Genomic DNA, 7342 nt, shown 5'->3' on the forward strand with positions numbered 1-7342 from the left:
GCTAGTTCCGCCCCTCTGGGGGAGCAGATCAATAACACAGTGGTGGGGCCGCTTGGCAATAGTGATCATAATATGATCAAATTTGAATTACTGACTGGAAAGGGGACAGTAAGCAAATCCACTGCTCTTGTGCTAAACTTTCAAAAGAGAAACTTTGATAAAATGAGAAAAATAGAAAAAAACTGAAAGGAGCAGCTACAAAGGTAAAAGGTGTGCAAGAGGCATGGTCATTCTTAAAAAATACCATCCTAGAAGCACAGTCCAGATATATTCCACACATTAAGAAAGGTGGAAGGAATGTAAAACGATTACCGGCATGGTTAAAAGGGGAGGTGAAAGAAGCTATTTTAGCTAAAAGATCTTCATTCAAAAATTGGAAGAAGGATCCAACAGAAGAAAAAAGGATAGTGCACAAGTGTTGGCAAGTTAAATGTAAGACATTGATAAGACAGGCTAAGAGAGAATTTGAAACGAAGTTGGCCGTAAAAGCAAAAAGTCACAGTAAAAACCTTTTTAAATATATCCAAAGCAGAAAGCCTGTGAGGGAGTCAGTTGGACCGTTTGATGATCGAGGGGTTAAAGGGGCACTTAGAGAAGATAAGGTCATTGTGGAAAGATTAAATGATTTCTTTGCTTTGATGTTTACTGAAGAGGATGTTGGGGAGATACCCATACCGGAGCGGGTTTTCATGGGTAATGATTCAGATGGACTGAACAAAATCATGGTGAACCTAGAAGATGTGGTAGGCCTGACTGACAAACTGAAGAGTAGTAAATCACTTGGACCAGATAGTATACACCCCAGGGTTCCGAAGGAAATAAAAAATGAAATTTCAGACCTACAAGTAAAAATTTGTAACCTATCATTAAAATCATCCATTGTACCTGAAGACTGGAGAGTGGCTAATGTAACCCCAATATTTAAAAAGGGCTCCAGGGGAGATCTGGGAAACTACAGACCAGTTAGCCTGACTTCAGTGCCAGGAAAAATAGTGGAAAATGTTCTAAATATAAAAATCAAAGAACACATAGAAAGCCATGGTTTAATGGAACAAAGTCAGCATGACTTTACCCAAGGCAAGTCTTGCCTCACAAATCCGCTTCACTTTTTTGAAGGAGTTAATAAACATGTAGATATAGGTGAACCAGTAGATGTAGTGTATTTGGATTTTCAGAAGGCGTTTGACAAAGTTCCTCACGAGAGGCTTCTAGGAAATGTAAAAAGTCATGGGATAGGTGGCGATGTCCTTTCGTGGATTACAAACTGGCTAAAAGACAGGAAACAGAAAAGGATTAAATGGACAATTTTCTCAGTAGAAAGGTGCGGGCAGTGGAGTGCCTCAGGGATCTGTATTGGGACCCATACTTTTCAATATAGTTATAAATGATCTGGAAAGAAATACGAGTGAGGTAATCAAATTTGTAGATGATACAAAATTGTTCAGAGTAGTTAAATCACAAGCAGATTGTGATAAATTGCAGGAAGACCTTGTGAGACTGGAAAATTGGGCATCCAAATGGCAGATGAAATTTAATGTGGATAAGTGCAAGGTGATGCAGATAGGGAAAAATAACCCATGCTATAGTTACACAATGTTAGGCTCCATATTACGAGCTACCACCCAAGAAAGAGATCTAGGCGTCATAGTGGATAACACATTAAAATCATTGGTTCAGTGTGCTGCGGCAGTCAAAACAGCAAACAGAATGTTGGGAATTATTAGAAAGGGAATGGTCAATAAAACGGAAAATGTCATAATGCCTCAGTATCGCTCTATGGTGAGACCACACCTTGAATACTGTGTACAAATCTGGGCACCACATCTCAAAAAAGATATAATTGCGATGGAGAAGGTACAGAGAAGGGCGACCAAAATGATAAAGGGAATGGAACAGCTCCCTATGAGGAAAGACTAAAGAGGTTAGGACTTTTCAACTTTGAGAAGAGACGGCTGAGGTTTAGAATGTCTGAGGTCTAGAACCGGTAAATGTGAATTGGTTATTTACTTTTTCATGGGGCACTCCATGAAGTTGGCATGTGGCACATTTAAAACTAATCGGAGAAAGTTCTTTTTCACTCAGCGCACAATTAAACTCTGGAATTTGTTGCCAGGGGATGTGGTTAGTGCTGTTAGTGTAGCTGTGTTTAAAAAAGGATTGGATAAGTTCTTGGAGCAGAAGTCCATTACCTGCTATTAATTAAGTTGACTTAGAAAAGAGCCACAGATATTACTAGCAACAGTAACATGAAATAGACTTAGTTTTTGGGTACTTGCCAGTTTCTTATGGCCTGGATTGGCCTCTGTTGGAAACAGGATGCAGGGCTTGATAGACCCTTGGTCTGACCCAGTATAGCATGTTCTTATGTTTTTTGCGCTCTCCGTCTGCGCCCGGCCCACACACGGGACTACTCACTTTGCTAGCTCCTCTGCAGGTCATGGGTCGGCCTCCCCTGCGGCAGCCGCGAGCTCCTCCAGGCCTTGGCACCCCGCAGCGGCGGTCGCTGGACCTTCCACTGTGCACCAGGCCTCACGCTGGAGTTCGGCGTCCTCGGCAGCATTGGCCACGCCCCTATGTGCGCACAAGCACACCGACCGGCCTCTTGTAGGGCCAGGGGCGGGTCCTAGCTCCACGGCACGCCCTGATTGAGCGTTCTACATAAGGAAGCTCTTGCCTGCACTTCCTTGCCTTGGCAATCGGGTCGATACTGTATGTGTACTAGTTTGCCTCCACGTTCACAGTCTTGTTCCAGTCTTGTTTCAGCGTCCTTCTGTTTCAGCGTCCTACTGTTTCAGCCTGTCCAGCGTCCTCCTGTTCCAGGGTCCTGTTCCAGCATCTGTCTGTCCTGTCTCCCCAGGTAGTACCTTCGGACTGTCTCTCTGGTACTGACCTCTGCCTGCCCCATTGACCATTCTGCTCGCTACCTGGATCTTGACCTCTACCTGCCTCGTGACCTTGTCTGACCTCTGGAACCTGACTCCTGCTTCGTTGACTACTCCCAACTGACTCCTGGTATCTGACCTCTGCCTTGGTTGACACTCCTTGGACTGATCCACGGAACTTGACCCTGGCTGCCATTGACCACGTCTCTTGATTCTGGCTTTGTCCCTTGCCTTGTCATCGCCTACGCTGTACTTGCCTTCCCAGACCCTCCAGGCCTACAGCCTAGTGACCGACCATGCTCCCTTGCTGCTTGTGGGCACTCCTCTCTACTACCTCTCCGGGAGATCCTGCAAGGCCCACCTAAGTCCAAGCAACCCGGGTCCCTACAGGCTCCACCTGGGGGGACCGCGGACTTCCAGTGGTGAAGCTCATCCTAGCCTCTGTCTCCTCCTATGCTTTACCCCCTGGGGGCAGGTGCTTCCTGGTCCCTACCAGCCATTCCCCACTCCTCCAGGACAAGGGTCCACCTCCAAGCGCAACCTTTGAGGTATTTGAATGTTTCTGTCATATCCTCTTCTTTTCTCTTGCATACTGTGCTATCGTTGTATGTGTTTTTTTTATTAACTTTATTTTATTTAAACATGGCACATATAATACAGTTCATAAGAGACTAATAAGCATATATTATTCCTCAACCCTCTCCTTATGCCAAGCCCAGTATGGAGACCAGATCTCAATATAAATGTCATTCTGCTCATGAAGAGAATACTGTAAGTCATTGTTCCATAACTGAGATTTCAGCCACTTTGTTTACCCAGCAAGAGATATTAGGAGTTTGTTTCCACAGATGTTTTATAGTAAGTCGAGCAGCATGAAGTCATTGGTCAGTTTTCAAAACCCCAGAATGCAGGACCGTTCTCCCCATAATCCCAAAAGTCAAATACCTGCTCTGTGGAGGGAGCTTGTCCACACATTTGACCAATAAAATCTAAGACTTCTTCCTCAAAACCGTATACCTCCGTACATTCCTAACACATATGAAAATAACTACCCTGTTGCATGCATCCTCGCCAATATAAAGGGCTACTAGCTCCAAAATTTGAGAAGAAGGGAGTGTGATATGACGATGATTGTACTGATATTTTAAGCCATAAGAAGAGCTGTCATTCTCTATAAGTATCCTCTCCCCCACCTTATTTAACATTTATCTTCTCCCCCTCTGTCAGCTTCTCACAAGTCTAAAGGTTACGCACTTCATCTACGCTGATGACGTCCATATTCTGATACCAGTCACAGAATCAATCTCTAATACCCTCAGTTTCTGGAATAGTTGTCTACAGTCCATAAACACCCTTCTCACCAGCCTTAATTTAGTACTCAATACTTCAAAAACTGAATTTATGCTTATCACTCATGATGACAATGCTCAGGCAGTCAACAACCTCAACTCACCCCAACGACCTCCACCACTCAAGTAAGAGACCTTAGCGTAATTATAGACAACCGGCTGAACCTAAAAAAATTTGTCAATAATACAACAAAAGAATGTTTCCACAAACTACATATATTAAAAAAGCTGAAACCTCTCCTCCATTTTCAAGACTTTCGAACAGTTCTCCAAGCAATCTTATTCTCAAAAATAGATTACTGTAACTCCCTGCTAATCGGCCTTCCAGCTATCACCACCAAACCACTACAAATGTTACAGAATTCCGCTGCCAGGATCTTAACCAATTCCAGCAGAGGAGAACACATCACACCTGTTCTTAAGAACCTACATTGGCTCCCCATTAAATCCAGAATCCTGTACAAAGTTCTAACCATGATCCATAAGACCATTCACTCCCAAACCTCGCTAGAACTAAACTGCCCTCTTCGTCATCACTCATCATCCAGACCGATCAGAACCAGGTATTTAGGCACCCTTTATGCACCACCTGCCATGTCACTGCTCAAGAAACACGCATTCTCGACAGCCGGTCCCACACACTGGAACACTCTCCTCACAGACCTTCGCCTAGAACCTTGTCTGCGGATGTTTAAGAAAAAGCTTAAGTCTTGGCTTGTCACAAAAGCCTTCACTTAAAGCCTTCACAACCCCAATACCTCAGCTTTGATTGCTACCCTCAGTTATTCATTCATTTCTTTATCTTGTGCTAGATTACACTCAGACCATGGTCTCGGGTTAGAATTTCTGTGGCAAATGCCCAATTATCTATCTGTTTACTGGTATAATCTTATGTTCTTATGTTTTGATACAATGCTTTTACTATGGTCGATGTGATGCTAACTTTGGTTCTCTACAATCCTTATTATGTTCGCCATGTTCTATATATCCCTTATGTTCATTGTAATTTCTAACATTAGTTCTCTGTAAACCGACGCAATATGTACTATTACATGAATATCGTTATATAAAAGCCTTTAAATAAATAAATAAATAAGTAGGTCATTTCCAATAATCTGCAGAAGTCAACACTGCTGTCCTTGCCCCGATGCCTCCACAAGCAGTCCAGGATTCCGTTGGCATGCTCCCGTGGCTGGGACGCCGCCATCTCCTCAGCGCTGTCAAGCACGGCCCCACATGCCGCCATGCTGTACACGCTGCTCAGCCTGCCAGTCTGGTTTCACAACCAAGCCCATCTGCTTTCTTTGAGCACACGTGTGGACAGCGGTCCCGTGTTGCATTTTCAGTGTTAGCCTGCAGGGCAGGGAATACTTTATCTGGTATCTCATGACAAAAAGACAAGTCAATTCTCATTCTCTTTGTGCAGCAAAACTTAAGTTTCACAAATTGCAGGGTATTGAAGTCAGGGCTCGGCTGAACTCTCTTAGAATGATTTCTGGCCTGCTAATTGATGTTATTGTACAGAGAATCTTCGCTGTTTGCAGACCCAGCTCTGGTTTCTATCTGCTCCAGCAGCTAAAATGTAACTTAACCCAGCAGTATCCACCTGTGCTCGCCCTTTGGACTCATTTTTATTGCAGCTAATATGATTTAATTCCTACCCCTACCCCACACACCACCCATGAATATTTGGGAAGAAAGGACACCTTATTTGGTTTTTGAATGTTTTAAGTTGGAAGATTTCAGGACAGCTAAGGTCCTTTTTTTCAGGCATTTTCACAGAAAATGCAGTGCCAAAAACTTTCATTTTAAATCATTCATTACCCTAGCACAGGCATAATCTCTAACTACTTTGCTGGTTTTCTTTCAATAAAGTTAATTATTGGTGTGCTAATGTGGTATTCCCTTTCTACAAGGACTAGAGAGAGAGAGAGCTTGTGCTCCATGGCAATATTGGGAGTTAGTGGACTGGTACACAGGAAAGTAGCTGTGCAGTAAAGTGCAATGTTAGCAGGATATGATTCTTTCTTCTCATCCTGGCAATGCTGGTGTCTCTTCTTATCCCGTTTCAGCCAGTTCATGGTCCTGATGATATGATAGTGTGTGGACAAGAGTGAGAGCAGGATATCCAAGTAAAAGGCAGATTTGTTCAGTGACATGCAAATAAAGTTTTGTCATTCACATTAAAATTCTATGTAGCAAACATGCTAAAATCGGCATTTGCAGCCAGTAAACTAAGTTAATGATATGCACAGAGCCAAAGACTGTTTTAAAATTTAGGCACCCATAGGTACAGGGTAGGGGGTGCAGATATGAGAGGAGGTGGAGGGGGAATGTCCCAAAAAATCATTGGAAAGAGAGGTAGATCCGTTCCTCCCCCCACCCCCCACCCCCCGACTCCAGAAATCACCCACAAGGAGCAGGGTGGGCAGCACTGCCGCTGCCCAGATCTTCCTCCTTCTCCCTGGCCTCTGCCAGCACTGTCCTCTTCTGTGGCATTTCAGCAGCTCTAATAATTATGAAGAAAACTCAGCATGGGACCTTGATCCAGCATTCATCGCAGGCCTTGTGATGATCCCTCCCCGTCCTTTGCGTGTCTTTTCTGCTATTACGTAAATCCATGCAAGAGGTAGGGCTACCACCCTGCCCCTTGACATGCACCTGTTTTCAGGTTTTGTGCTAAGTTTTATTCTGCTGATGTTGTTGCCCTGCAAAAGAGGAAAGCGGTGGCATTCTGGCATTTATCCAAATTTGGCATCTTTGTTGCTGCTTCCTAAATGAAGGGCTGTATAGCATGCAGGACATCAAAAGGCTGATGCTGCAGGGAGTGTGTGCCTTTTAATATATGCACAATATGCATATCAAAATCCCCCATACAAATTGGTCTAAAGTGCAAGGGATGGATAACATGGGTAATCGCTTCCACTCCCTCGATACAAAAGACCTTCCTAAAGGAATGCCTACACCCGCAAAGGCTCCTGCAGGGTCCAGTGACACCCCCCCCTCCCCAATTCCGTCCAGCCCTTGCCTACGCATTATAAAAGAGATTTTTGAGAGCTACTGTTCCCTATTCCCTGCCACAACAAAGCAAAAGCCTTCTATGGAGCATTC

The 7342-nt window shown here is 44.1% G+C and overlaps 1 protein-coding gene across 1 annotated transcript in view; it reads left to right on the forward strand.

Moving 5' to 3' along the window:
* The window catches only part of ANOS1 (anosmin 1), a 464829-nt gene that overhangs the window by 29228 nt on the left and 428259 nt on the right, over positions 1–7342 (forward strand). The gene's annotated exons all lie outside the window — the stretch shown is intronic.

The sequence above is a fragment of the Rhinatrema bivittatum genome, chromosome 5 (genome assembly GCF_901001135.1).
Source record: "Rhinatrema bivittatum chromosome 5, aRhiBiv1.1, whole genome shotgun sequence".
Lineage (NCBI taxonomy): Eukaryota > Metazoa > Chordata > Amphibia > Gymnophiona > Rhinatrematidae > Rhinatrema > Rhinatrema bivittatum.